This window comes from Hemiscyllium ocellatum, unplaced genomic scaffold (genome assembly GCF_020745735.1).
Source record: "Hemiscyllium ocellatum isolate sHemOce1 unplaced genomic scaffold, sHemOce1.pat.X.cur. scaffold_1026_pat_ctg1, whole genome shotgun sequence".
Classification (NCBI taxonomy): domain Eukaryota; kingdom Metazoa; phylum Chordata; class Chondrichthyes; order Orectolobiformes; family Hemiscylliidae; genus Hemiscyllium; species Hemiscyllium ocellatum.
In genome coordinates, this window is record NW_026867645.1 from 27,719 (window position 1) to 54,456 (window position 26,738).

The 26,738-nt window shown below is 45.1% G+C and overlaps 9 non-coding genes across 9 annotated transcripts; all 9 read left to right on the top strand.

Moving 5' to 3' along the window:
* The first annotated feature begins 2,055 nt into the window (after positions 1 to 2,055).
* trnal-uag (transfer RNA leucine (anticodon UAG)) lies at positions 2,056 to 2,137 on the top strand. The gene has a single exon. It is a non-coding gene; the product is annotated as a tRNA-Leu (tRNA).
* Positions 2,138 to 4,968: 2,831 nt separating this feature from the next.
* On the top strand, positions 4,969 to 5,050 carry trnal-uag (transfer RNA leucine (anticodon UAG)). Its single transcript has one exon. It is a non-coding gene; the product is annotated as a tRNA-Leu (tRNA).
* Positions 5,051 to 7,881: 2,831 nt separating this feature from the next.
* trnal-uag (transfer RNA leucine (anticodon UAG)) lies at positions 7,882 to 7,963 on the top strand. Its single transcript has one exon. It is a non-coding gene; the product is annotated as a tRNA-Leu (tRNA).
* A 2,831-nt stretch (positions 7,964 to 10,794) lies between these two features.
* On the top strand, positions 10,795 to 10,876 carry trnal-uag (transfer RNA leucine (anticodon UAG)). Its single transcript has one exon. It is a non-coding gene; the product is annotated as a tRNA-Leu (tRNA).
* A 2,831-nt stretch (positions 10,877 to 13,707) lies between these two features.
* Positions 13,708 to 13,789, top strand: trnal-uag (transfer RNA leucine (anticodon UAG)). The gene has a single exon. It is a non-coding gene; the product is annotated as a tRNA-Leu (tRNA).
* Positions 13,790 to 16,620: 2,831 nt separating this feature from the next.
* On the top strand, positions 16,621 to 16,702 carry trnal-uag (transfer RNA leucine (anticodon UAG)). The gene has a single exon. It is a non-coding gene; the product is annotated as a tRNA-Leu (tRNA).
* Positions 16,703 to 19,533: 2,831 nt separating this feature from the next.
* trnal-uag (transfer RNA leucine (anticodon UAG)) lies at positions 19,534 to 19,615 on the top strand. Its single transcript has one exon. It is a non-coding gene; the product is annotated as a tRNA-Leu (tRNA).
* A 2,831-nt stretch (positions 19,616 to 22,446) lies between these two features.
* Positions 22,447 to 22,528, top strand: trnal-uag (transfer RNA leucine (anticodon UAG)). The gene has a single exon. It is a non-coding gene; the product is annotated as a tRNA-Leu (tRNA).
* Positions 22,529 to 25,358: 2,830 nt separating this feature from the next.
* On the top strand, positions 25,359 to 25,440 carry trnal-uag (transfer RNA leucine (anticodon UAG)). Its single transcript has one exon. It is a non-coding gene; the product is annotated as a tRNA-Leu (tRNA).
* The last annotated feature ends 1,298 nt before the right edge of the window (positions 25,441 to 26,738 follow it).

Consider the following 26,738-nt stretch of genomic DNA (forward strand, 5'->3'; position numbering starts at 1 on the left):
GTATGGTCAGTCGCAGCAAAAGTAAGGAAGTCCTTCGTTTCTGCAGTGTTTCACAATACTACCTTTCCAGTGAGCAGTCGAACAGACTAAATGATTGTGCCACAGACTGCGACGGCCAGCTCGGCTAAAAAGTTATCCTTTTAAAGCCGGTGTAAGCAACACAACGTTATTGGGCTACACCGCGTGAAAACAGATACTTCGGTGTATCTCGTCCATGCATACCACACAGCCAAAATTAAACAACTCCCATGAAACAACGAGCATTTGGAAACAGAAAGGTGAAAGGTAGAACGTCTTCAACTTTCAGTGTCGGATACCACTGAGCTGCAGCAGGGGCGGCTGTGGGCTTGTTTCTGTAGCATAGTGATCAGCACGTTCACCTTCCGCAAGATAGGTTCCCGCGGTCGAAACTGTTTTGTTCTTCATCTGCAGCCTTTTACATGGACAAGAACGGAGCTTTCCTGCTTGCTTTCCCATCTGCAAACCTGCCTTCGAATTTGCTTGAACAAATCTGCTCTCGTAGTGAAATGCAATGCATTTCCATTTGATTACTGTGCAGAGCATTGTAAAGATATTCTACAAACTGCTTCTGATCATGTGCCATTCAGTTTGAGAGTGTAGTTACCGATCCTTCCACGAAGAGCAATACTGCATTTGCATTCCTTGCTGAGGCGGCCCGGTTCAAAGACAGGGAAGAAGGTGATGCGCTGGTGTCACAGTGCACCACGGATTCCTGAACTATTCTGTCTGCCAAATGTACCCCAAAGTCGTATCTGAAAGGCCTCATTTGGAAGCTGTCTGTCGTTATTCAAAGTGCGAGAATTGGCACCAGAGGTCCTGCATCATGTTTTGGAGCAGTTCGCACGTTAGTGGCTCATTCAATCAGCAACAGCAATGAAAGAAATTGCACTCTCAGAGGAAGCTCTGGACCTGTGCTTTCAAAGCTAGCATTAAGGTGCGCCCCGAGATCTAAGCCATGTTGGAATTTAAACGGAGGAATCGACAAAGAGGCTGCAGAATAACATCGCATCCTTTTGGTTTTCATTAAATCACTGATGAGCAGGAAAATGTAAACGGGGAGAGCGACTGGGAAAGTGAGGCAGTTGCAGCTCTGTTGAAACTCCTTCTTTTTGAGTCACTCAGCAACAAGAGGCGTGAAGGTGACTCAGGCGTGAGAGCTCTTCACATCGAGAACAAAAAGCAATCAAGTGCAGTTAGCACCACTCCCGGAGTGGGGGTGGGGTGAGATAATTAGCTTTTGATTTCAGTTCCTCTGTTCAGAAACTGCCTTTTAAATTGAGGTGAACAGAAACTGCATTTCTAATAAGCACCATGGAATTTAGCAAGATTTTTTGAGTCGCTTCTCGTCGATTCCCACGCAGGTTTCCAACTCAGTTGATGTCGATGTGGCTCATGTCCAGGTGTGAACATCCCTGCAGCCAATTGCATAAAAGGCAAGGAAAGTGGCATCTCGAACTGGCCCCGAGGTCAGAGCATCCTCACAATGTGATCGGTCGTTCTCGGATTGTAATGCTACCTCCGGTGTTAGTGTGGAGAACATTCTTTGGGACTATTATTCTACAAAACAGACACAGTGACTGAAACTATGCTGCACGGTATGATGTGGAACACGGCCTGCTCAGCTTTGTTTATTTTCCCTGTAGTCCGGTGTGTTTCATGTTCCGTGTAAACGTGAAAGTTGTCCTATTTCGAGCAATGGGTGAAATCATTTAGCAAAGTAAGAATCGAAATTGCAGTAATGTCAAGCAGTTCATGGTTATTTGACCAAATCATAAGCGAACATGTATGCTCACGCACTCACAGATACATTTGTAGTTGAAAAGAGTCTGAGAAGATAGCCTCAGCTTTACCATTGATTTTTATCCGGATTGATGGGCTATCATTATCTGCTGCGAAATTGATATTGTAGCCGGGCACATCCACGCAGCCGTGCGAGTCCGAGAGGGATCATGGAACCCTTTTCACTTGACTTTCCATCTGTTGTTATGCAGGAGCTCAATTGGAAGTGAAAGAAAATGGGGAACTGGCGCAGTTGGTAGTGTGGCCGAGCGGTCTAAGGCGCTGGATTTAGGTTCCAGTCTCGACAGGGGCGTGGGTTCGAATCCCACCACTGCCATTGCTGCTGATCGACTGCAACGGTGCAGCTTGTTGAAATGCTGTTGCCACCACTGATGTTGTTTCGTTCAGAACAAAATTCGATTTGTTTCCCTGGGAATTAACTGTCGAGTGGGAAAGTGCCAAATTTCCTCTGCTGTCATGATCGTGTTCGTCTCCCGCGTGGAAAATTGCAAACATCTCTACTGTTGCTTTACGTTCCAAGCATGTTGAGATTTTACTGGAACCGAATGGTGACTGCTATTTCATCGCTGTTGTGAAACAAAGTCCTGCGGTGAGTCGATTCATCGTTATTTGGCTTTCTGGCGAGTGGGAAAATCGTTCCGATGAATTTTGATGTCATATGCTATTGAATTTCTCCAATTTCCTTCGTTTCTGTCCCGGAGACCCCTGAAGGGAAAGGTAATCTAATCGAGACTGTGATTGGTGAAATTCACTTTTTGTGGCCCATTCTTATTATGTTCTTTCTTTCTCTCTTTTCAGCATTGTCTGTGATATGGTGGTGCACTGAGGCTCAAGTATCATTGAAAAGTAATTTGGAATTGCCCTGTTGTTAGTTGTGAGATTACTTTACGGCTCATGCCCTCGGAGTGTCTCACATTTAGCATTCATGCTCACTGTATCTGAAAATGCATTTGGTTTGCCAGTTTTGTTTGTGTTGCGTGCCAAATGTTTTCTGTTTTGCGATTCGTTCAAGACATTACGAATTAACAGGCTTTCTGAGGTAATTTCCAGCTGCAAAAACTCCTCAACTGAGAATCTGGGAAAATTTCACAGAGTATGGTCAGTCGCAGCAAAAGTAAGGAAGTCCTTCGTTTCTGCAGTGTTTCACAATACTACCTTTCCAGTGAGCAGTCGAACAGACTAAATGATTGTGCCACAGACTGCGACGGCCAGCTCGGCTAAAAAGTTATCCTTTTAAAGCCGGTGTAAGCAACACAACGTTATTGGGCTACACCGCGTGAAAACAGATACTTCGGTGTATCTCGTCCATGCATACCACACAGCCAAAATTAAACAACTCCCATGAAACAACGAGCATTTGGAAACAGAAAGGTGAAAGGTAGAACGTCTTCAACTTTCAGTGTCGGATACCACTGAGCTGCAGCAGGGGCGGCTGTGGGCTTGTTTCTGTAGCATAGTGATCAGCACGTTCACCTTCCGCAAGATAGGTTCCCGCGGTCGAAACTGTTTTGTTCTTCATCTGCAGCCTTTTACATGGACAAGAACGGAGCTTTCCTGCTTGCTTTCCCATCTGCAAACCTGCCTTCGAATTTGCTTGAACAAATCTGCTCTCGTAGTGAAATGCAATGCATTTCCATTTGATTACTGTGCAGAGCATTGTAAAGATATTCTACAAACTGCTTCTGATCATGTGCCATTCAGTTTGAGAGTGTAGTTACCGATCCTTCCACGAAGAGCAATACTGCATTTGCATTCCTTGCTGAGGCGGCCCGGTTCAAAGACAGGGAAGAAGGTGATGCGCTGGTGTCACAGTGCACCACGGATTCCTGAACTATTCTGTCTGCCAAATGTACCCCAAAGTCGTATCTGAAAGGCCTCATTTGGAAGCTGTCTGTCGTTATTCAAAGTGCGAGAATTGGCACCAGAGGTCCTGCATCATGTTTTGGAGCAGTTCGCACGTTAGTGGCTCATTCAATCAGCAACAGCAATGAAAGAAATTGCACTCTCAGAGGAAGCTCTGGACCTGTGCTTTCAAAGCTAGCATTAAGGTGCGCCCCGAGATCTAAGCCATGTTGGAATTTAAACGGAGGAATCGACAAAGAGGCTGCAGAATAACATCGCATCCTTTTGGTTTTCATTAAATCACTGATGAGCAGGAAAATGTAAACGGGGAGAGCGACTGGGAAAGTGAGGCAGTTGCAGCTCTGTTGAAACTCCTTCTTTTTGAGTCACTCAGCAACAAGAGGCGTGAAGGTGACTCAGGCGTGAGAGCTCTTCACATCGAGAACAAAAAGCAATCAAGTGCAGTTAGCACCACTCCCGGAGTGGGGGTGGGGTGAGATAATTAGCTTTTGATTTCAGTTCCTCTGTTCAGAAACTGCCTTTTAAATTGAGGTGAACAGAAACTGCATTTCTAATAAGCACCATGGAATTTAGCAAGATTTTTTGAGTCGCTTCTCGTCGATTCCCACGCAGGTTTCCAACTCAGTTGATGTCGATGTGGCTCATGTCCAGGTGTGAACATCCCTGCAGCCAATTGCATAAAAGGCAAGGAAAGTGGCATCTCGAACTGGCCCCGAGGTCAGAGCATCCTCACAATGTGATCGGTCGTTCTCGGATTGTAATGCTACCTCCGGTGTTAGTGTGGAGAACATTCTTTGGGACTATTATTCTACAAAACAGACACAGTGACTGAAACTATGCTGCACGGTATGATGTGGAACACGGCCTGCTCAGCTTTGTTTATTTTCCCTGTAGTCCGGTGTGTTTCATGTTCCGTGTAAACGTGAAAGTTGTCCTATTTCGAGCAATGGGTGAAATCATTTAGCAAAGTAAGAATCGAAATTGCAGTAATGTCAAGCAGTTCATGGTTATTTGACCAAATCATAAGCGAACATGTATGCTCACGCACTCACAGATACATTTGTAGTTGAAAAGAGTCTGAGAAGATAGCCTCAGCTTACCATTGATTTTTATCCGGATTGATGGGCTATCATTATCTGCTGCGAAATTGATATTGTAGCCGGGCACATCCACGCAGCCGTGCGAGTCCGAGAGGGATCATGGAACCCTTTTCACTTGACTTTCCATCTGTTGTTATGCAGGAGCTCAATTGGAAGTGAAAGAAAATGGGGAACTGGCGCAGTTGGTAGTGTGGCCGAGCGGTCTAAGGCGCTGGATTTAGGTTCCAGTCTCGACAGGGGCGTGGGTTCGAATCCCACCACTGCCATTGCTGCTGATCGACTGCAACGGTGCAGCTTGTTGAAATGCTGTTGCCACCACTGATGTTGTTTCGTTCAGAACAAAATTCGATTTGTTTCCCTGGGAATTAACTGTCGAGTGGGAAAGTGCCAAATTTCCTCTGCTGTCATGATCGTGTTCGTCTCCCGCGTGGAAAATTGCAAACATCTCTACTGTTGCTTTACGTTCCAAGCATGTTGAGATTTTACTGGAACCGAATGGTGACTGCTATTTCATCGCTGTTGTGAAACAAAGTCCTGCGGTGAGTCGATTCATCGTTATTTGGCTTTCTGGCGAGTGGGAAAATCGTTCCGATGAATTTTGATGTCATATGCTATTGAATTTCTCCAATTTCCTTCGTTTCTGTCCCGGAGACCCCTGAAGGGAAAGGTAATCTAATCGAGACTGTGATTGGTGAAATTCACTTTTTGTGGCCCATTCTTATTATGTTCTTTCTTTCTCTCTTTTCAGCATTGTCTGTGATATGGTGGTGCACTGAGGCTCAAGTATCATTGAAAAGTAATTTGGAATTGCCCTGTTGTTAGTTGTGAGATTACTTTACGGCTCATGCCCTCGGAGTGTCTCACATTTAGCATTCATGCTCACTGTATCTGAAAATGCATTTGGTTTGCCAGTTTTGTTTGTGTTGCGTGCCAAATGTTTTCTGTTTTGCGATTCGTTCAAGACATTACGAATTAACAGGCTTTCTGAGGTAATTTCCAGCTGCAAAAACTCCTCAACTGAGAATCTGGGAAAATTTCACAGAGTATGGTCAGTCGCAGCAAAAGTAAGGAAGTCCTTCGTTTCTGCAGTGTTTCACAATACTACCTTTCCAGTGAGCAGTCGAACAGACTAAATGATTGTGCCACAGACTGCGACGGCCAGCTCGGCTAAAAAGTTATCCTTTTAAAGCCGGTGTAAGCAACACAACGTTATTGGGCTACACCGCGTGAAAACAGATACTTCGGTGTATCTCGTCCATGCATACCACACAGCCAAAATTAAACAACTCCCATGAAACAACGAGCATTTGGAAACAGAAAGGTGAAAGGTAGAACGTCTTCAACTTTCAGTGTCGGATACCACTGAGCTGCAGCAGGGGCGGCTGTGGGCTTGTTTCTGTAGCATAGTGATCAGCACGTTCACCTTCCGCAAGATAGGTTCCCGCGGTCGAAACTGTTTTGTTCTTCATCTGCAGCCTTTTACATGGACAAGAACGGAGCTTTCCTGCTTGCTTTCCCATCTGCAAACCTGCCTTCGAATTTGCTTGAACAAATCTGCTCTCGTAGTGAAATGCAATGCATTTCCATTTGATTACTGTGCAGAGCATTGTAAAGATATTCTACAAACTGCTTCTGATCATGTGCCATTCAGTTTGAGAGTGTAGTTACCGATCCTTCCACGAAGAGCAATACTGCATTTGCATTCCTTGCTGAGGCGGCCCGGTTCAAAGACAGGGAAGAAGGTGATGCGCTGGTGTCACAGTGCACCACGGATTCCTGAACTATTCTGTCTGCCAAATGTACCCCAAAGTCGTATCTGAAAGGCCTCATTTGGAAGCTGTCTGTCGTTATTCAAAGTGCGAGAATTGGCACCAGAGGTCCTGCATCATGTTTTGGAGCAGTTCGCACGTTAGTGGCTCATTCAATCAGCAACAGCAATGAAAGAAATTGCACTCTCAGAGGAAGCTCTGGACCTGTGCTTTCAAAGCTAGCATTAAGGTGCGCCCCGAGATCTAAGCCATGTTGGAATTTAAACGGAGGAATCGACAAAGAGGCTGCAGAATAACATCGCATCCTTTTGGTTTTCATTAAATCACTGATGAGCAGGAAAATGTAAACGGGGAGAGCGACTGGGAAAGTGAGGCAGTTGCAGCTCTGTTGAAACTCCTTCTTTTTGAGTCACTCAGCAACAAGAGGCGTGAAGGTGACTCAGGCGTGAGAGCTCTTCACATCGAGAACAAAAAGCAATCAAGTGCAGTTAGCACCACTCCCGGAGTGGGGGTGGGGTGAGATAATTAGCTTTTGATTTCAGTTCCTCTGTTCAGAAACTGCCTTTTAAATTGAGGTGAACAGAAACTGCATTTCTAATAAGCACCATGGAATTTAGCAAGATTTTTTGAGTCGCTTCTCGTCGATTCCCACGCAGGTTTCCAACTCAGTTGATGTCGATGTGGCTCATGTCCAGGTGTGAACATCCCTGCAGCCAATTGCATAAAAGGCAAGGAAAGTGGCATCTCGAACTGGCCCCGAGGTCAGAGCATCCTCACAATGTGATCGGTCGTTCTCGGATTGTAATGCTACCTCCGGTGTTAGTGTGGAGAACATTCTTTGGGACTATTATTCTACAAAACAGACACAGTGACTGAAACTATGCTGCACGGTATGATGTGGAACACGGCCTGCTCAGCTTTGTTTATTTTCCCTGTAGTCCGGTGTGTTTCATGTTCCGTGTAAACGTGAAAGTTGTCCTATTTCGAGCAATGGGTGAAATCATTTAGCAAAGTAAGAATCGAAATTGCAGTAATGTCAAGCAGTTCATGGTTATTTGACCAAATCATAAGCGAACATGTATGCTCACGCACTCACAGATACATTTGTAGTTGAAAAGAGTCTGAGAAGATAGCCTCAGCTTACCATTGATTTTTATCCGGATTGATGGGCTATCATTATCTGCTGCGAAATTGATATTGTAGCCGGGCACATCCACGCAGCCGTGCGAGTCCGAGAGGGATCATGGAACCCTTTTCACTTGACTTTCCATCTGTTGTTATGCAGGAGCTCAATTGGAAGTGAAAGAAAATGGGGAACTGGCGCAGTTGGTAGTGTGGCCGAGCGGTCTAAGGCGCTGGATTTAGGTTCCAGTCTCGACAGGGGCGTGGGTTCGAATCCCACCACTGCCATTGCTGCTGATCGACTGCAACGGTGCAGCTTGTTGAAATGCTGTTGCCACCACTGATGTTGTTTCGTTCAGAACAAAATTCGATTTGTTTCCCTGGGAATTAACTGTCGAGTGGGAAAGTGCCAAATTTCCTCTGCTGTCATGATCGTGTTCGTCTCCCGCGTGGAAAATTGCAAACATCTCTACTGTTGCTTTACGTTCCAAGCATGTTGAGATTTTACTGGAACCGAATGGTGACTGCTATTTCATCGCTGTTGTGAAACAAAGTCCTGCGGTGAGTCGATTCATCGTTATTTGGCTTTCTGGCGAGTGGGAAAATCGTTCCGATGAATTTTGATGTCATATGCTATTGAATTTCTCCAATTTCCTTCGTTTCTGTCCCGGAGACCCCTGAAGGGAAAGGTAATCTAATCGAGACTGTGATTGGTGAAATTCACTTTTTGTGGCCCATTCTTATTATGTTCTTTCTTTCTCTCTTTTCAGCATTGTCTGTGATATGGTGGTGCACTGAGGCTCAAGTATCATTGAAAAGTAATTTGGAATTGCCCTGTTGTTAGTTGTGAGATTACTTTACGGCTCATGCCCTCGGAGTGTCTCACATTTAGCATTCATGCTCACTGTATCTGAAAATGCATTTGGTTTGCCAGTTTTGTTTGTGTTGCGTGCCAAATGTTTTCTGTTTTGCGATTCGTTCAAGACATTACGAATTAACAGGCTTTCTGAGGTAATTTCCAGCTGCAAAAACTCCTCAACTGAGAATCTGGGAAAATTTCACAGAGTATGGTCAGTCGCAGCAAAAGTAAGGAAGTCCTTCGTTTCTGCAGTGTTTCACAATACTACCTTTCCAGTGAGCAGTCGAACAGACTAAATGATTGTGCCACAGACTGCGACGGCCAGCTCGGCTAAAAAGTTATCCTTTTAAAGCCGGTGTAAGCAACACAACGTTATTGGGCTACACCGCGTGAAAACAGATACTTCGGTGTATCTCGTCCATGCATACCACACAGCCAAAATTAAACAACTCCCATGAAACAACGAGCATTTGGAAACAGAAAGGTGAAAGGTAGAACGTCTTCAACTTTCAGTGTCGGATACCACTGAGCTGCAGCAGGGGCGGCTGTGGGCTTGTTTCTGTAGCATAGTGATCAGCACGTTCACCTTCCGCAAGATAGGTTCCCGCGGTCGAAACTGTTTTGTTCTTCATCTGCAGCCTTTTACATGGACAAGAACGGAGCTTTCCTGCTTGCTTTCCCATCTGCAAACCTGCCTTCGAATTTGCTTGAACAAATCTGCTCTCGTAGTGAAATGCAATGCATTTCCATTTGATTACTGTGCAGAGCATTGTAAAGATATTCTACAAACTGCTTCTGATCATGTGCCATTCAGTTTGAGAGTGTAGTTACCGATCCTTCCACGAAGAGCAATACTGCATTTGCATTCCTTGCTGAGGCGGCCCGGTTCAAAGACAGGGAAGAAGGTGATGCGCTGGTGTCACAGTGCACCACGGATTCCTGAACTATTCTGTCTGCCAAATGTACCCCAAAGTCGTATCTGAAAGGCCTCATTTGGAAGCTGTCTGTCGTTATTCAAAGTGCGAGAATTGGCACCAGAGGTCCTGCATCATGTTTTGGAGCAGTTCGCACGTTAGTGGCTCATTCAATCAGCAACAGCAATGAAAGAAATTGCACTCTCAGAGGAAGCTCTGGACCTGTGCTTTCAAAGCTAGCATTAAGGTGCGCCCCGAGATCTAAGCCATGTTGGAATTTAAACGGAGGAATCGACAAAGAGGCTGCAGAATAACATCGCATCCTTTTGGTTTTCATTAAATCACTGATGAGCAGGAAAATGTAAACGGGGAGAGCGACTGGGAAAGTGAGGCAGTTGCAGCTCTGTTGAAACTCCTTCTTTTTGAGTCACTCAGCAACAAGAGGCGTGAAGGTGACTCAGGCGTGAGAGCTCTTCACATCGAGAACAAAAAGCAATCAAGTGCAGTTAGCACCACTCCCGGAGTGGGGGTGGGGTGAGATAATTAGCTTTTGATTTCAGTTCCTCTGTTCAGAAACTGCCTTTTAAATTGAGGTGAACAGAAACTGCATTTCTAATAAGCACCATGGAATTTAGCAAGATTTTTTGAGTCGCTTCTCGTCGATTCCCACGCAGGTTTCCAACTCAGTTGATGTCGATGTGGCTCATGTCCAGGTGTGAACATCCCTGCAGCCAATTGCATAAAAGGCAAGGAAAGTGGCATCTCGAACTGGCCCCGAGGTCAGAGCATCCTCACAATGTGATCGGTCGTTCTCGGATTGTAATGCTACCTCCGGTGTTAGTGTGGAGAACATTCTTTGGGACTATTATTCTACAAAACAGACACAGTGACTGAAACTATGCTGCACGGTATGATGTGGAACACGGCCTGCTCAGCTTTGTTTATTTTCCCTGTAGTCCGGTGTGTTTCATGTTCCGTGTAAACGTGAAAGTTGTCCTATTTCGAGCAATGGGTGAAATCATTTAGCAAAGTAAGAATCGAAATTGCAGTAATGTCAAGCAGTTCATGGTTATTTGACCAAATCATAAGCGAACATGTATGCTCACGCACTCACAGATACATTTGTAGTTGAAAAGAGTCTGAGAAGATAGCCTCAGCTTACCATTGATTTTTATCCGGATTGATGGGCTATCATTATCTGCTGCGAAATTGATATTGTAGCCGGGCACATCCACGCAGCCGTGCGAGTCCGAGAGGGATCATGGAACCCTTTTCACTTGACTTTCCATCTGTTGTTATGCAGGAGCTCAATTGGAAGTGAAAGAAAATGGGGAGCTGGCGCAGTTGGTAGTGTGGCCGAGCGGTCTAAGGCGCTGGATTTAGGTTCCAGTCTCGACAGGGGCGTGGGTTCGAATCCCACCACTGCCATTGCTGCTGATCGACTGCAACGGTGCAGCTTGTTGAAATGCTGTTGCCACCACTGATGTTGTTTCGTTCAGAACAAAATTCGATTTGTTTCCCTGGGAATTAACTGTCGAGTGGGAAAGTGCCAAATTTCCTCTGCTGTCATGATCGTGTTCGTCTCCCGCGTGGAAAATTGCAAACATCTCTACTGTTGCTTTACGTTCCAAGCATGTTGAGATTTTACTGGAACCGAATGGTGACTGCTATTTCATCGCTGTTGTGAAACAAAGTCCTGCGGTGAGTCGATTCATCGTTATTTGGCTTTCTGGCGAGTGGGAAAATCGTTCCGATGAATTTTGATGTCATATGCTATTGAATTTCTCCAATTTCCTTCGTTTCTGTCCCGGAGACCCCTGAAGGGAAAGGTAATCTAATCGAGACTGTGATTGGTGAAATTCACTTTTTGTGGCCCATTCTTATTATGTTCTTTCTTTCTCTCTTTTCAGCATTGTCTGTGATATGGTGGTGCACTGAGGCTCAAGTATCATTGAAAAGTAATTTGGAATTGCCCTGTTGTTAGTTGTGAGATTACTTTACGGCTCATGCCCTCGGAGTGTCTCACATTTAGCATTCATGCTCACTGTATCTGAAAATGCATTTGGTTTGCCAGTTTTGTTTGTGTTGCGTGCCAAATGTTTTCTGTTTTGCGATTCGTTCAAGACATTACGAATTAACAGGCTTTCTGAGGTAATTTCCAGCTGCAAAAACTCCTCAACTGAGAATCTGGGAAAATTTCACAGAGTATGGTCAGTCGGAGCAAAAGTAAGGAAGTCCTTCGTTTCTGCAGTGTTTCACAATACTACCTTTCCAGTGAGCAGTCGAACAGACTAAATGATTGTGCCACAGACTGCGACGGCCAGCTCGGCTAAAAAGTTATCCTTTTAAAGCCGGTGTAAGCAACACAACGTTATTGGGCTACACCGCGTGAAAACAGATACTTCGGTGTATCTCGTCCATGCATACCACACAGCCAAAATTAAACAACTCCCATGAAACAACGAGCATTTGGAAACAGAAAGGTGAAAGGTAGAACGTCTTCAACTTTCAGTGTCGGATACCACTGAGCTGCAGCAGGGGCGGCTGTGGGCTTGTTTCTGTAGCATAGTGATCAGCACGTTCACCTTCCGCAAGATAGGTTCCCGCGGTCGAAACTGTTTTGTTCTTCATCTGCAGCCTTTTACATGGACAAGAACGGAGCTTTCCTGCTTGCTTTCCCATCTGCAAACCTGCCTTCGAATTTGCTTGAACAAATCTGCTCTCGTAGTGAAATGCAATGCATTTCCATTTGATTACTGTGCAGAGCATTGTAAAGATATTCTACAAACTGCTTCTGATCATGTGCCATTCAGTTTGAGAGTGTAGTTACCGATCCTTCCACGAAGAGCAATACTGCATTTGCATTCCTTGCTGAGGCGGCCCGGTTCAAAGACAGGGAAGAAGGTGATGCGCTGGTGTCACAGTGCACCACGGATTCCTGAACTATTCTGTCTGCCAAATGTACCCCAAAGTCGTATCTGAAAGGCCTCATTTGGAAGCTGTCTGTCGTTATTCAAAGTGCGAGAATTGGCACCAGAGGTCCTGCATCATGTTTTGGAGCAGTTCGCACGTTAGTGGCTCATTCAATCAGCAACAGCAATGAAAGAAATTGCACTCTCAGAGGAAGCTCTGGACCTGTGCTTTCAAAGCTAGCATTAAGGTGCGCCCCGAGATCTAAGCCATGTTGGAATTTAAACGGAGGAATCGACAAAGAGGCTGCAGAATAACATCGCATCCTTTTGGTTTTCATTAAATCACTGATGAGCAGGAAAATGTAAACGGGGAGAGCGACTGGGAAAGTGAGGCAGTTGCAGCTCTGTTGAAACTCCTTCTTTTTGAGTCACTCAGCAACAAGAGGCGTGAAGGTGACTCAGGCGTGAGAGCTCTTCACATCGAGAACAAAAAGCAATCAAGTGCAGTTAGCACCACTCCCGGAGTGGGGGTGGGGTGAGATAATTAGCTTTTGATTTCAGTTCCTCTGTTCAGAAACTGCCTTTTAAATTGAGGTGAACAGAAACTGCATTTCTAATAAGCACCATGGAATTTAGCAAGATTTTTTGAGTCGCTTCTCGTCGATTCCCACGCAGGTTTCCAACTCAGTTGATGTCGATGTGGCTCATGTCCAGGTGTGAACATCCCTGCAGCCAATTGCATAAAAGGCAAGGAAAGTGGCATCTCGAACTGGCCCCGAGGTCAGAGCATCCTCACAATGTGATCGGTCGTTCTCGGATTGTAATGCTACCTCCGGTGTTAGTGTGGAGAACATTCTTTGGGACTATTATTCTACAAAACAGACACAGTGACTGAAACTATGCTGCACGGTATGATGTGGAACACGGCCTGCTCAGCTTTGTTTATTTTCCCTGTAGTCCGGTGTGTTTCATGTTCCGTGTAAACGTGAAAGTTGTCCTATTTCGAGCAATGGGTGAAATCATTTAGCAAAGTAAGAATCGAAATTGCAGTAATGTCAAGCAGTTCATGGTTATTTGACCAAATCATAAGCGAACATGTATGCTCACGCACTCACAGATACATTTGTAGTTGAAAAGAGTCTGAGAAGATAGCCTCAGCTTACCATTGATTTTTATCCGGATTGATGGGCTATCATTATCTGCTGCGAAATTGATATTGTAGCCGGGCACATCCACGCAGCCGTGCGAGTCCGAGAGGGATCATGGAACCCTTTTCACTTGACTTTCCATCTGTTGTTATGCAGGAGCTCAATTGGAAGTGAAAGAAAATGGGGAGCTGGCGCAGTTGGTAGTGTGGCCGAGCGGTCTAAGGCGCTGGATTTAGGTTCCAGTCTCGACAGGGGCGTGGGTTCGAATCCCACCACTGCCATTACTGCTGATCGACTGCAACGGTGCAGCTTGTTGAAATGCTGTTGCCACCACTGATGTTGTTTCGTTCAGAACAAAATTCGATTTGTTTCCCTGGGAATTAACTGTCGAGTGGGAAAGTGCCAAATTTCCTCTGCTGTCATGATCGTGTTCGTCTCCCGCGTGGAAAATTGCAAACATCTCTACTGTTGCTTTACGTTCCAAGCATGTTGAGATTTTACTGGAACCGAATGGTGACTGCTATTTCATCGCTGTTGTGAAACAAAGTCCTGCGGTGAGTCGATTCATCGTTATTTGGCTTTCTGGCGAGTGGGAAAATCGTTCCGATGAATTTTGATGTCATATGCTATTGAATTTCTCCAATTTCCTTCGTTTCTGTCCCGGAGACCCCTGAAGGGAAAGGTAATCTAATCGAGACTGTGATTGGTGAAATTCACTTTTTGTGGCCCATTCTTATTATGTTCTTTCTTTCTCTCTTTTCAGCATTGTCTGTGATATGGTGGTGCACTGAGGCTCAAGTATCATTGAAAAGTAATTTGGAATTGCCCTGTTGTTAGTTGTGAGATTACTTTACGGCTCATGCCCTCGGAGTGTCTCACATTTAGCATTCATGCTCACTGTATCTGAAAATGCATTTGGTTTGCCAGTTTTGTTTGTGTTGCGTGCCAAATGTTTTCTGTTTTGCGATTCGTTCAAGACATTACGAATTAACAGGCTTTCTGAGGTAATTTCCAGCTGCAAAAACTCCTCAACTGAGAATCTGGGAAAATTTCACAGAGTATGGTCAGTCGGAGCAAAAGTAAGGAAGTCCTTCGTTTCTGCAGTGTTTCACAATACTACCTTTCCAGTGAGCAGTCGAACAGACTAAATGATTGTGCCACAGACTGCGACGGCCAGCTCGGCTAAAAAGTTATCCTTTTAAAGCCGGTGTAAGCAACACAACGTTATTGGGCTACACCGCGTGAAAACAGATACTTCGGTGTATCTCGTCCATGCATACCACACAGCCAAAATGAAACAACTCCCATGAAACAACGAGCATTTGGAAACAGAAAGGTGAAAGGTAGAACGTCTTCAACTTTCAGTGTCGGATACCACTGAGCTGCAGCAGGGGCGGCTGTGGGCTTGTTTCTGTAGCATAGTGATCAGCACGTTCACCTTCCGCAAGATAGGTTCCCGCGGTCGAAACTGTTTTGTTCTTCATCTGCAGCCTTTTACATGGACAAGAACGGAGCTTTCCTGCTTGCTTTCCCATCTGCAAACCTGCCTTCGAATTTGCTTGAACAAATCTGCTCTCGTAGTGAAATGCAATGCATTTCCATTTGATTACTGTGCAGAGCATTGTAAAGATATTCTACAAACTGCTTCTGATCATGTGCCATTCAGTTTGAGAGTGTAGTTACCGATCCTTCCACGAAGAGCAATACTGCATTTGCATTCCTTGCTGAGGCGGCCCGGTTCAAAGACAGGGAAGAAGGTGATGCGCTGGTGTCACAGTGCACCACGGATTCCTGAACTATTCTGTCTGCCAAATGTACCCCAAAGTCGTATCTGAAAGGCCTCATTTGGAAGCTGTCTGTCGTTATTCAAAGTGCGAGAATTGGCACCAGAGGTCCTGCATCATGTTTTGGAGCAGTTCGCACGTTAGTGGCTCATTCAATCAGCAACAGCAATGAAAGAAATTGCACTCTCAGAGGAAGCTCTGGACCTGTGCTTTCAAAGCTAGCATTAAGGTGCGCCCCGAGATCTAAGCCATGTTGGAATTTAAACGGAGGAATCGACAAAGAGGCTGCAGAATAACATCGCATCCTTTTGGTTTTCATTAAATCACTGATGAGCAGGAAAATGTAAACGGGGAGAGCGACTGGGAAAGTGAGGCAGTTGCAGCTCTGTTGAAACTCCTTCTTTTTGAGTCACTCAGCAACAAGAGGCGTGAAGGTGACTCAGGCGTGAGAGCTCTTCACATCGAGAACAAAAAGCAATCAAGTGCAGTTAGCACCACTCCCGGAGTGGGGGTGGGGTGAGATAATTAGCTTTTGATTTCAGTTCCTCTGTTCAGAAACTGCCTTTTAAATTGAGGTGAACAGAAACTGCATTTCTAATAAGCACCATGGAATTTAGCAAGATTTTTTGAGTCGCTTCTCGTCGATTCCCACGCAGGTTTCCAACTCAGTTGATGTCGATGTGGCTCATGTCCAGGTGTGAACATCCCTGCAGCCAATTGCATAAAAGGCAAGGAAAGTGGCATCTCGAACTGGCCCCGAGGTCAGAGCATCCTCACAATGTGATCGGTCGTTCTCGGATTGTAATGCTACCTCCGGTGTTAGTGTGGAGAACATTCTTTGGGACTATTATTCTACAAAACAGACACAGTGACTGAAACTATGCTGCACGGTATGATGTGGAACACGGCCTGCTCAGCTTTGTTTATTTTCCCTGTAGTCCGGTGTGTTTCATGTTCCGTGTAAACGTGAAAGTTGTCCTATTTCGAGCAATGGGTGAAATCATTTAGCAAAGTAAGAATCGAAATTGCAGTAATGTCAAGCAGTTCATGGTTATTTGACCAAATCATAAGCGAACATGTATGCTCACGCACTCACAGATACATTTGTAGTTGAAAAGAGTCTGAGAAGATAGCCTCAGCTTACCATTGATTTTTATCCGGATTGATGGGCTATCATTATCTGCTGCGAAATTGATATTGTAGCCGGGCACATCCACGCAGCCGTGCGAGTCCGAGAGGGATCATGGAACCCTTTTCACTTGACTTTCCATCTGTTGTTATGCAGGAGCTCAATTGGAAGTGAAAGAAAATGGGGAGCTGGCGCAGTTGGTAGTGTGGCCGAGCGGTCTAAGGCGCTGGATTTAGGTTCCAGTCTCGACAGGGGCGTGGGTTCGAATCCCACCACTGCCATTACTGCTGATCGACTGCAACGGTGCAGCTTGTTGAAATGCTGTTGCCACCACTGATGTTGTTTCGTTCAGAACAAAATTCGATTTGTTTCCCTGGGAATTAACTGTCGAGTGGGAAAGTGCCAAATTTCCTCTGCTGTCACGATCGTGTTCGTCTCCCGCGTGGAAAATTGCAAACATCTCTACTGTTGCTTTACGTTCCAAGCATGTTGAGATTTTACTGGAACCGAATGGTGACTGCTATTTCATCGCTGTTGTGAAACAAAGTCCTGCGGTGAGTCGATTCATCGTTATTTGGCTTTCTGGCGAGTGGGAAAATCGTTCCGATGAATTTTGATGTCATATGCTATTGAATTTCTCCAATTTCCTTCGTTTCTGTCCCGGAGACCCCTGAAGGGAAAGGTAATCTAATCGAGACTGTGATTGGTGAAATTCACTTTTTGTGGCCCATTCTTATTATGTTCTTTCTTTCTCTCTTTTCAGCATTGTCTGTGATATGGTGGTGCACTGAGGCTCAAGTATCATTGAAAAGTAATTTGGAATTGCCCTGTTGTTAGTTGTGAGATTACTTTACGGCTCATGCCCTCGGAGTGTCTCACATTTAGCATTCATGCTCACTGTATCTGAAAATGCATTTGGTTTGCCAGTTTTGTTTGTGTTGCGTGCCAAATGTTTTCTGTTTTGCGATTCGTTCAAGACATTACGAATTAACAGGCTTTCTGAGGTAATTTCCAGCTGCAAAAACTCCTCAACTGAGAATCTGGGAAAATTTCACAGAGTATGGTCAGTCGGAGCAAAAGTAAGGAAGTCCTTCGTTTCTGCAGTGTTTCACAATACTACCTTTCCAGTGAGCAGTCGAACAGACTAAATGATTGTGCCACAGACTGCGACGGCCAGCTCGGCTAAAAAGTTATCCTTTTAAAGCCGGTGTAAGCAACACAACGTTATTGGGCTACACCGCGTGAAAACAGATACTTCGGTGTATCTCGTCCATGCATACCACACAGCCAAAATTAAACAACTCCCATGAAACAACGAGCATTTGGAAACAGAAAGGTGAAAGGTAGAACGTCTTCAACTTTCAGTGTCGGATACCACTGAGCTGCAGCAGGGGCGGCTGTGGGCTTGTTTCTGTAGCATAGTGATCAGCACGTTCACCTTCCGCAAGATAGGTTCCCGCGGTCGAAACTGTTTTGTTCTTCATCTGCAGCCTTTTACATGGACAAGAACGGAGCTTTCCTGCTTGCTTTCCCATCTGCAAACCTGCCTTCGAATTTGCTTGAACAAATCTGCTCTCGTAGTGAAATGCAATGCATTTCCATTTGATTACTGTGCAGAGCATTGTAAAGATATTCTACAAACTGCTTCTGATCATGTGCCATTCAGTTTGAGAGTGTAGTTACCGATCCTTCCACGAAGAGCAATACTGCATTTGCATTCCTTGCTGAGGCGGCCCGGTTCAAAGACAGGGAAGAAGGTGATGCGCTGGTGTCACAGTGCACCACGGATTCCTGAACTATTCTGTCTGCCAAATGTACCCCAAAGTCGTATCTGAAAGGCCTCATTTGGAAGCTGTCTGTCGTTATTCAAAGTGCGAGAATTGGCACCAGAGGTCCTGCATCATGTTTTGGAGCAGTTCGCACGTTAGTGGCTCATTCAATCAGCAACAGCAATGAAAGAAATTGCACTCTCAGAGGAAGCTCTGGACCTGTGCTTTCAAAGCTAGCATTAAGGTGCGCCCCGAGATCTAAGCCATGTTGGAATTTAAACGGAGGAATCGACAAAGAGGCTGCAGAATAACATCGCATCCTTTTGGTTTTCATTAAATCACTGATGAGCAGGAAAATGTAAACGGGGAGAGCGACTGGGAAAGTGAGGCAGTTGCAGCTCTGTTGAAACTCCTTCTTTTTGAGTCACTCAGCAACAAGAGGCGTGAAGGTGACTCAGGCGTGAGAGCTCTTCACATCGAGAACAAAAAGCAATCAAGTGCAGTTAGCACCACTCCCGGAGTGGGGGTGGGGTGAGATAATTAGCTTTTGATTTCAGTTCCTCTGTTCAGAAACTGCCTTTTAAATTGAGGTGAACAGAAACTGCATTTCTAATAAGCACCATGGAATTTAGCAAGATTTTTTGAGTCGCTTCTCGTCGATTCCCACGCAGGTTTCCAACTCAGTTGATGTCGATGTGGCTCATGTCCAGGTGTGAACATCCCTGCAGCCAATTGCATAAAAGGCAAGGAAAGTGGCATCTCGAACTGGCCCCGAGGTCAGAGCATCCTCACAATGTGATCGGTCGTTCTCGGATTGTAATGCTACCTCCGGTGTTAGTGTGGAGAACATTCTTTGGGACTATTATTCTACAAAACAGACACAGTGACTGAAACTATGCTGCACGGTATGATGTGGAACACGGCCTGCTCAGCTTTGTTTATTTTCCCTGTAGTCCGGTGTGTTTCATGTTCCGTGTAAACGTGAAAGTTGTCCTATTTCGAGCAATGGGTGAAATCATTTAGCAAAGTAAGAATCGAAATTGCAGTAATGTCAAGCAGTTCATGGTTATTTGACCAAATCATAAGCGAACATGTATGCTCACGCACTCACAGATACATTTGTAGTTGAAAAGAGTCTGAGAAGATAGCCTCAGCTTACCATTGATTTTTATCCGGATTGATGGGCTATCATTATCTGCTGCGAAATTGATATTGTAGCCGGGCACATCCACGCAGCCGTGCGAGTCCGAGAGGGATCATGGAACCCTTTTCACTTGACTTTCCATCTGTTGTTATGCAGGAGCTCAATTGGAAGTGAAAGAAAATGGGGAACTGGCGCAGTTGGTAGTGTGGCCGAGCGGTCTAAGGCGCTGGATTTAGGTTCCAGTCTCGACAGGGGCGTGGGTTCGAATCCCACCACTGCCATTACTGCTGATCGACTGCAACGGTGCAGCTTGTTGAAATGCTGTTGCCACCACTGATGTTGTTTCGTTCAGAACAAAATTCGATTTGTTTCCCTGGGAATTAACTGTCGAGTGGGAAAGTGCCAAATTTCCTCTGCTGTCACGATCGTGTTCGTCTCCCGCGTGGAAAATTGCAAACATCTCTACTGTTGCTTTACGTTCCAAGCATGTTGAGATTTTACTGGAACCGAATGGTGACTGCTATTTCATCGCTGTTGTGAAACAAAGTCCTGCGGTGAGTCGATTCATCGTTATTTGGCTTTCTGGCGAGTGGGAAAATCGTTCCGATGAATTTTGATGTCATATGCTATTGAATTTCTCCAATTTCCTTCGTTTCTGTCCCGGAGACCCCTGAAGGGAAAGGTAATCTAATCGAGACTGTGATTGGTGAAATTCACTTTTTGTGGCCCATTCTTATTATGTTCTTTCTTTCTCTCTTTTCAGCATTGTCTGTGATATGGTGGTGCACTGAGGCTCAAGTATCATTGAAAAGTAATTTGGAATTGCCCTGTTGTTAGTTGTGAGATTACTTTACGGCTCATGCCCTCGGAGTGTCTCACATTTAGCATTCATGCTCACTGTATCTGAAAATGCATTTGGTTTGCCAGTTTTGTTTGTGTTGCGTGCCAAATGTTTTCTGTTTTGCGATTCGTTCAATACATTACGAATTAACAGGCTTTCTGAGGTAATTTCCAGCTGCAAAAACTCCTCAACTGAGAATCTGGGAAAATTTCACAGAGTATGGTCAGTCGGAGCAAAAGTAAGGAAGTCCTTCGTTTCTGCAGTGTTTCACAATACTACCTTTCCAGTGAGCAGTCGAACAGACTAAATGATTGTGCCACAGACTGCGACGGCCAGCTCGGCTAAAAAGTTATCCTTTTAAAGCCGGTGTAAGCAACACAACGTTATTGGGCTACACCGCGTGAAAACAGATACTTCGGTGTATCTCGTCCATGCATACCACACAGCCAAAATTAAACAACTCCCATGAAACAACGAGCATTTGGAAACAGAAAGGTGAAAGGTAGAACGTCTTCAACTTTCAGTGTCGGATACCACTGAGCTGCAGCAGGGGCGGCTGTGGGCTTGTTTCTGTAGCATAGTGATCAGCACGTTCACCTTCCGCAAGATAGGTTCCCGCGGTCGAAACTGTTTTGTTCTTCATCTGCAGCCTTTTACATGGACAAGAACGGAGCTTTCCTGCTTGCTTTCCCATCTGCAAACCTGCCTTCGAATTTGCTTGAACAAATCTGCTCTCGTAGTGAAATGCAATGCATTTCCATTTGATTACTGTGCAGAGCATTGTAAAGATATTCTACAAACTGCTTCTGATCATGTGCCATTCAGTTTGAGAGTGTAGTTACCGATCCTTCCACGAAGAGCAATACTGCATTTGCATTCCTTGCTGAGGCGGCCCGGTTCAAAGACAGGGAAGAAGGTGATGCGCTGGTGTCACAGTGCACCACGGATTCCTGAACTATTCTGTCTGCCAAATGTACCCCAAAGTCGTATCTGAAAGGCCTCATTTGGAAGCTGTCTGTCGTTATTCAAAGTGCGAGAATTGGCACCAGAGGTCCTGCATCATGTTTTGGAGCAGTTCGCACGTTAGTGGCTCATTCAATCAGCAACAGCAATGAAAGAAATTGCACTCTCAGAGGAAGCTCTGGACCTGTGCTTTCAAAGCTAGCATTAAGGTGCGCCCCGAGATCTAAGCCATGTTGGAATTTAAACGGAGGAATCGACAAAGAGGCTGCAGAATAACATCGCATCCTTTTGGTTTTCATTAAATCACTGATGAGCAGGAAAATGTAAACGGGGAGAGCGACTGGGAAAGTGAGGCAGTTGCAGCTCTGTTGAAACTCCTTCTTTTTGAGTCACTCAGCAACAAGAGGCGTGAAGGTGACTCAGGCGTGAGAGCTCTTCACATCGAGAACAAAAAGCAATCAAGTGCAGTTAGCACCACTCCCGGAGTGGGGGTGGGGTGAGATAATTAGCTTTTGATTTCAGTTCCTCTGTTCAGAAACTGCCTTTTAAATTGAGGTGAACAGAAACTGCATTTCTAATAAGCACCATGGAATTTAGCAAGATTTTTTGAGTCGCTTCTCGTCGATTCCCACGCAGGTTTCCAACTCAGTTGATGTCGATGTGGCTCATGTCCAGGTGTGAACATCCCTGCAGCCAATTGCATAAAAGGCAAGGAAAGTGGCATCTCGAACTGGCCCCGAGGTCAGAGCATCCTCACAATGTGATCGGTCGTTCTCGGATTGTAATGCTACCTCCGGTGTTAGTGTGGAGAACATTCTTTGGGACTATTATTCTACAAAACAGACACAGTGACTGAAACTATGCTGCACGGTATGATGTGGAACACGGCCTGCTCAGCTTTGTTTATTTTCCCTGTAGTCCGGTGTGTTTCATGTTCCGTGTAAACGTGAAAGTTGTCCTATTTCGAGCAATGGGTGAAATCATTTAGCAAAGTAAGAATCGAAATTGCAGTAATGTCAAGCAGTTCATGGTTATTTGACCAAATCATAAGCGAACATGTATGCTCACGCACTCACAGATACATTTGTAGTTGAAAAGAGTCTGAGAAGATAGCCTCAGCTTACCATTGATTTTTATCCGGATTGATGGGCTATCATTATCTGCTGCGAAATTGATATTGTAGCCGGGCACATCCACGCAGCCGTGCGAGTCCGAGAGGGATCATGGAACCCTTTTCACTTGACTTTCCATCTGTTGTTATGCAGGAGCTCAATTGGAAGTGAAAGAAAATGGGGAACTGGCGCAGTTGGTAGTGTGGCCGAGCGGTCTAAGGCGCTGGATTTAGGTTCCAGTCTCGACAGGGGCGTGGGTTCGAATCCCACCACTGCCATTACTGCTGATCGACTGCAACGGTGCAGCTTGTTGAAATGCTGTTGCCACCACTGATGTTGTTTCGTTCGAACAAAATTCGATTTGTTTCCCTGGGAATTAACTGTCGAGTGGGAAAGTGCCAAATTTCCTCTGCTGTCATGATCGTGTTCGTCTCCCGCGTGGAAAATTGCAAACATCTCTACTGTTGCTTTACGTTCCAAGCATGTTGAGATTTTACTGGAACCGAATGGTGACTGCTATTTCATCGCTGTTGTGAAACAAAGTCCTGCGGTGAGTCGATTCATCGTTATTTGGCTTTCTGGCGAGTGGGAAAATCGTTCCGATGAATTTTGATGTCATATGCTATTGAATTTCTCCAATTTCCTTCGTTTCTGTCCCGGAGACCCCTGAAGGGAAAGGTAATCTAATCGAGACTGTGATTGGTGAAATTCACTTTTTGTGGCCCATTCTTATTATGTTCTTTCTTTCTCTCTTTTCAGCATTGTCTGTGATATGGTGGTGCACTGAGGCTCAAGTATCATTGAAAAGTAATTTGGAATTGCCCTGTTGTTAGTTGTGAGATTACTTTACGGCTCATGCCCTCGGAGTGTCTCACATTTAGCATTCATGCTCACTGTATCTGAAAATGCATTTGGTTTGCCAGTTTTGTTTGTGTTGCGTGCCAAATGTTTTCTGTTTTGCGATTCGTTCAAGACATTACGAATTAACAGGCTTTCTGAGGTAATTTCCAGCTGCAAAAACTCCTCAACTGAGAATCTGGGAAAATTTCACAGAGTATGGTCAGTCGGAGCAAAAGTAAGGAAGTCCTTCGTTTCTGCAGTGTTTCACAATACTACCTTTCCAGTGAGCAGTCGAACAGACTAAATGATTGTGCCACAGACTGCGACGGCCAGCTCGGCTAAAAAGTTATCCTTTTAAAGCCGGTGTAAGCAACACAACGTTATTGGGCTACACCGCGTGAAAACAGATACTTCGGTGTATCTCGTCCATGCATACCACACAGCCAAAATTAAACAACTCCCATGAAACAACGAGCATTTGGAAACAGAAAGGTGAAAGGTAGAACGTCTTCAACTTTCAGTGTCGGATACCACTGAGCTGCAGCAGGGGCGGCTGTGGGCTTGTTTCTGTAGCATAGTGATCAGCACGTTCACCTTCCGCAAGATAGGTTCCCGCGGTCGAAACTGTTTTGTTCTTCATCTGCAGCCTTTTACATGGACAAGAACGGAGCTTTCCTGCTTGCTTTCCCATCTGCAAACCTGCCTTCGAATTTGCTTGAACAAATCTGCTCTCGTAGTGAAATGCAATGCATTTCCATTTGATTACTGTGCAGAGCATTGTAAAGATATTCTACAAACTGCTTCTGATCATGTGCCATTCAGTTTGAGAGTGTAGTTACCGATCCTTCCACGAAGAGCAATACTGCATTTGCATTCCTTGCTGAGGCGGCCCGGTTCAAAGACAGGGAAGAAGGTGATGCGCTGGTGTCACAGTGCACCACGGATTCCTGAACTATTCTGTCTGCCAAATGTACCCCAAAGTCGTATCTGAAAGGCCTCATTTGGAAGCTGTCTGTCGTTATTCAAAGTGCGAGAATTGGCACCAGAGGTCCTGCATCATGTTTTGGAGCAGTTCGCACGTTAGTGGCTCATTCAATCAGCAACAGCAATGAAAGAAATTGCACTCTCAGAGGAAGCTCTGGACCTGTGCTTTCAAAGCTAGCATTAAGGTGCGCCCCGAGATCTAAGCCATGTTGGAATTTAAACGGAGGAATCGACAAAGAGGCTGCAGAATAACATCGCATCCTTTTGGTTTTCATTAAATCACTGATGAGCAGGAAAATGTAAACGGGGAGAGCGACTGGGAAAGTGAGGCAGTTGCAGCTCTGTTGAAACTCCTTCTTTTTGAGTCACTCAGCAACAAGAGGCGTGAAGGTGACTCAGGCGTGAGAGCTCTTCACATCGAGAACAAAAAGCAATCAAGTGCAGTTAGCACCACTCCCGGAGTGGGGGTGGGGTGAGATAATTAGCTTTTGATTTCAGTTCCTCTGTTCAGAAACTGCCTTTTAAATTGAGGTGAACAGAAACTGCATTTCTAATAAGCACCATGGAATTTAGCAAGATTTTTTGAGTCGCTTCTCGTCGATTCCCACGCAGGTTTCCAACTCAGTTGATGTCGATGTGGCTCATGTCCAGGTGTGAACATCCCTGCAGCCAATTGCATAAAAGGCAAGGAAAGTGGCATCTCGAACTGGCCCCGAGGTCAGAGCATCCTCACAATGTGATCGGTCGTTCTCGGATTGTAATGCTACCTCCGGTGTTAGTGTGGAGAACATTCTTTGGGACTATTATTCTACAAAACAGACACAGTGACTGAAACTATGCTGCACGGTATGATGTGGAACACGGCCTGCTCAGCTTTGTTTATTTTCCCTGTAGTCCGGTGTGTTTCATGTTCCGTGTAAACGTGAAAGTTGTCCTATTTCGAGCAATGGGTGAAATCATTTAGCAAAGTAAGAATCGAAATTGCAGTAATGTCAAGCAGTTCATGGTTATTTGACCAAATCATAAGCGAACATGTATGCTCACGCACTCACAGATACATTTGTAGTTGAAAAGAGTCTGAGAAGATAGCCTCAGCTTACCATTGATTTTTATCCGGATTGATGGGCTATCATTATCTGCTGCGAAATTGATATTGTAGCCGGGCACATCCACGCAGCCGTGCGAGTCCGAGAGGGATCATGGAACCCTTTTCACTTGACTTTCCATCTGTTGTTATGCAGGAGCTCAATTGGAAGTGAAAGAAAATGGGGAACTGGCGCAGTTGGTAGTGTGGCCGAGCGGTCTAAGGCGCTGGATTTAGGTTCCAGTCTCGACAGGGGCGTGGGTTCGAATCCCACCACTGCCATTACTGCTGATCGACTGCAACGGTGCAGCTTGTTGAAATGCTGTTGCCACCACTGATGTTGTTTCGTTCGAACAAAATTCGATTTGTTTCCCTGGGAATTAACTGTCGAGTGGGAAAGTGCCAAATTTCCTCTGCTGTCATGATCGTGTTCGTCTCCCGCGTGGAAAATTGCAAACATCTCTACTGTTGCTTTACGTTCCAAGCATGTTGAGATTTTACTGGAACCGAATGGTGACTGCTATTTCATCGCTGTTGTGAAACAAAGTCCTGCGGTGAGTCGATTCATCGTTATTTGGCTTTCTGGCGAGTGGGAAAATCGTTCCGATGAATTTTGATGTCATATGCTATTGAATTTCTCCAATTTCCTTCGTTTCTGTCCCGGAGACCCCTGAAGGGAAAGGTAATCTAATCGAGACTGTGATTGGTGAAATTCACTTTTTGTGGCCCATTCTTATTATGTTCTTTCTTTCTCTCTTTTCAGCATTGTCTGTGATATGGTGGTGCACTGAGGCTCAAGTATCATTGAAAAGTAATTTGGAATTGCCCTGTTGTTAGTTGTGAGATTACTTTACGGCTCATGCCCTCGGAGTGTCTCACATTTAGCATTCATGCTCACTGTATCTGAAAATGCATTTGGTTTGCCAGTTTTGTTTGTGTTGCGTGCCAAATGTTTTCTGTTTTGCGATTCGTTCAAGACATTACGAATTAACAGGCTTTCTGAGGTAATTTCCAGCTGCAAAAACTCCTCAACTGAGAATCTGGGAAAATTTCACAGAGTATGGTCAGTCGGAGCAAAAGTAAGGAAGTCCTTCGTTTCTGCAGTGTTTCACAATACTACCTTTCCAGTGAGCAGTCGAACAGACTAAATGATTGTGCCACAGACTGCGACGGCCAGCTCGGCTAAAAAGTTATCCTTTTAAAGCCGGTGTAAGCAACACAACGTTATTGGGCTACACCGCGTGAAAACAGATACTTCGGTGTATCTCGTCCATGCATACCACACAGCCAAAATTAAACAACTCCCATGAAACAACGAGCATTTGGAAACAGAAAGGTGAAAGGTAGAACGTCTTCAACTTTCAGTGTCGGATACCACTGAGCTGCAGCAGGGGCGGCTGTGGGCTTGTTTCTGTAGCATAGTGATCAGCACGTTCACCTTCCGCAAGATAGGTTCCCGCGGTCGAAACTGTTTTGTTCTTCATCTGCAGCCTTTTACATGGACAAGAACGGAGCTTTCCTGCTTGCTTTCCCATCTGCAAACCTGCCTTCGAATTTGCTTGAACAAATCTGCTCTCGTA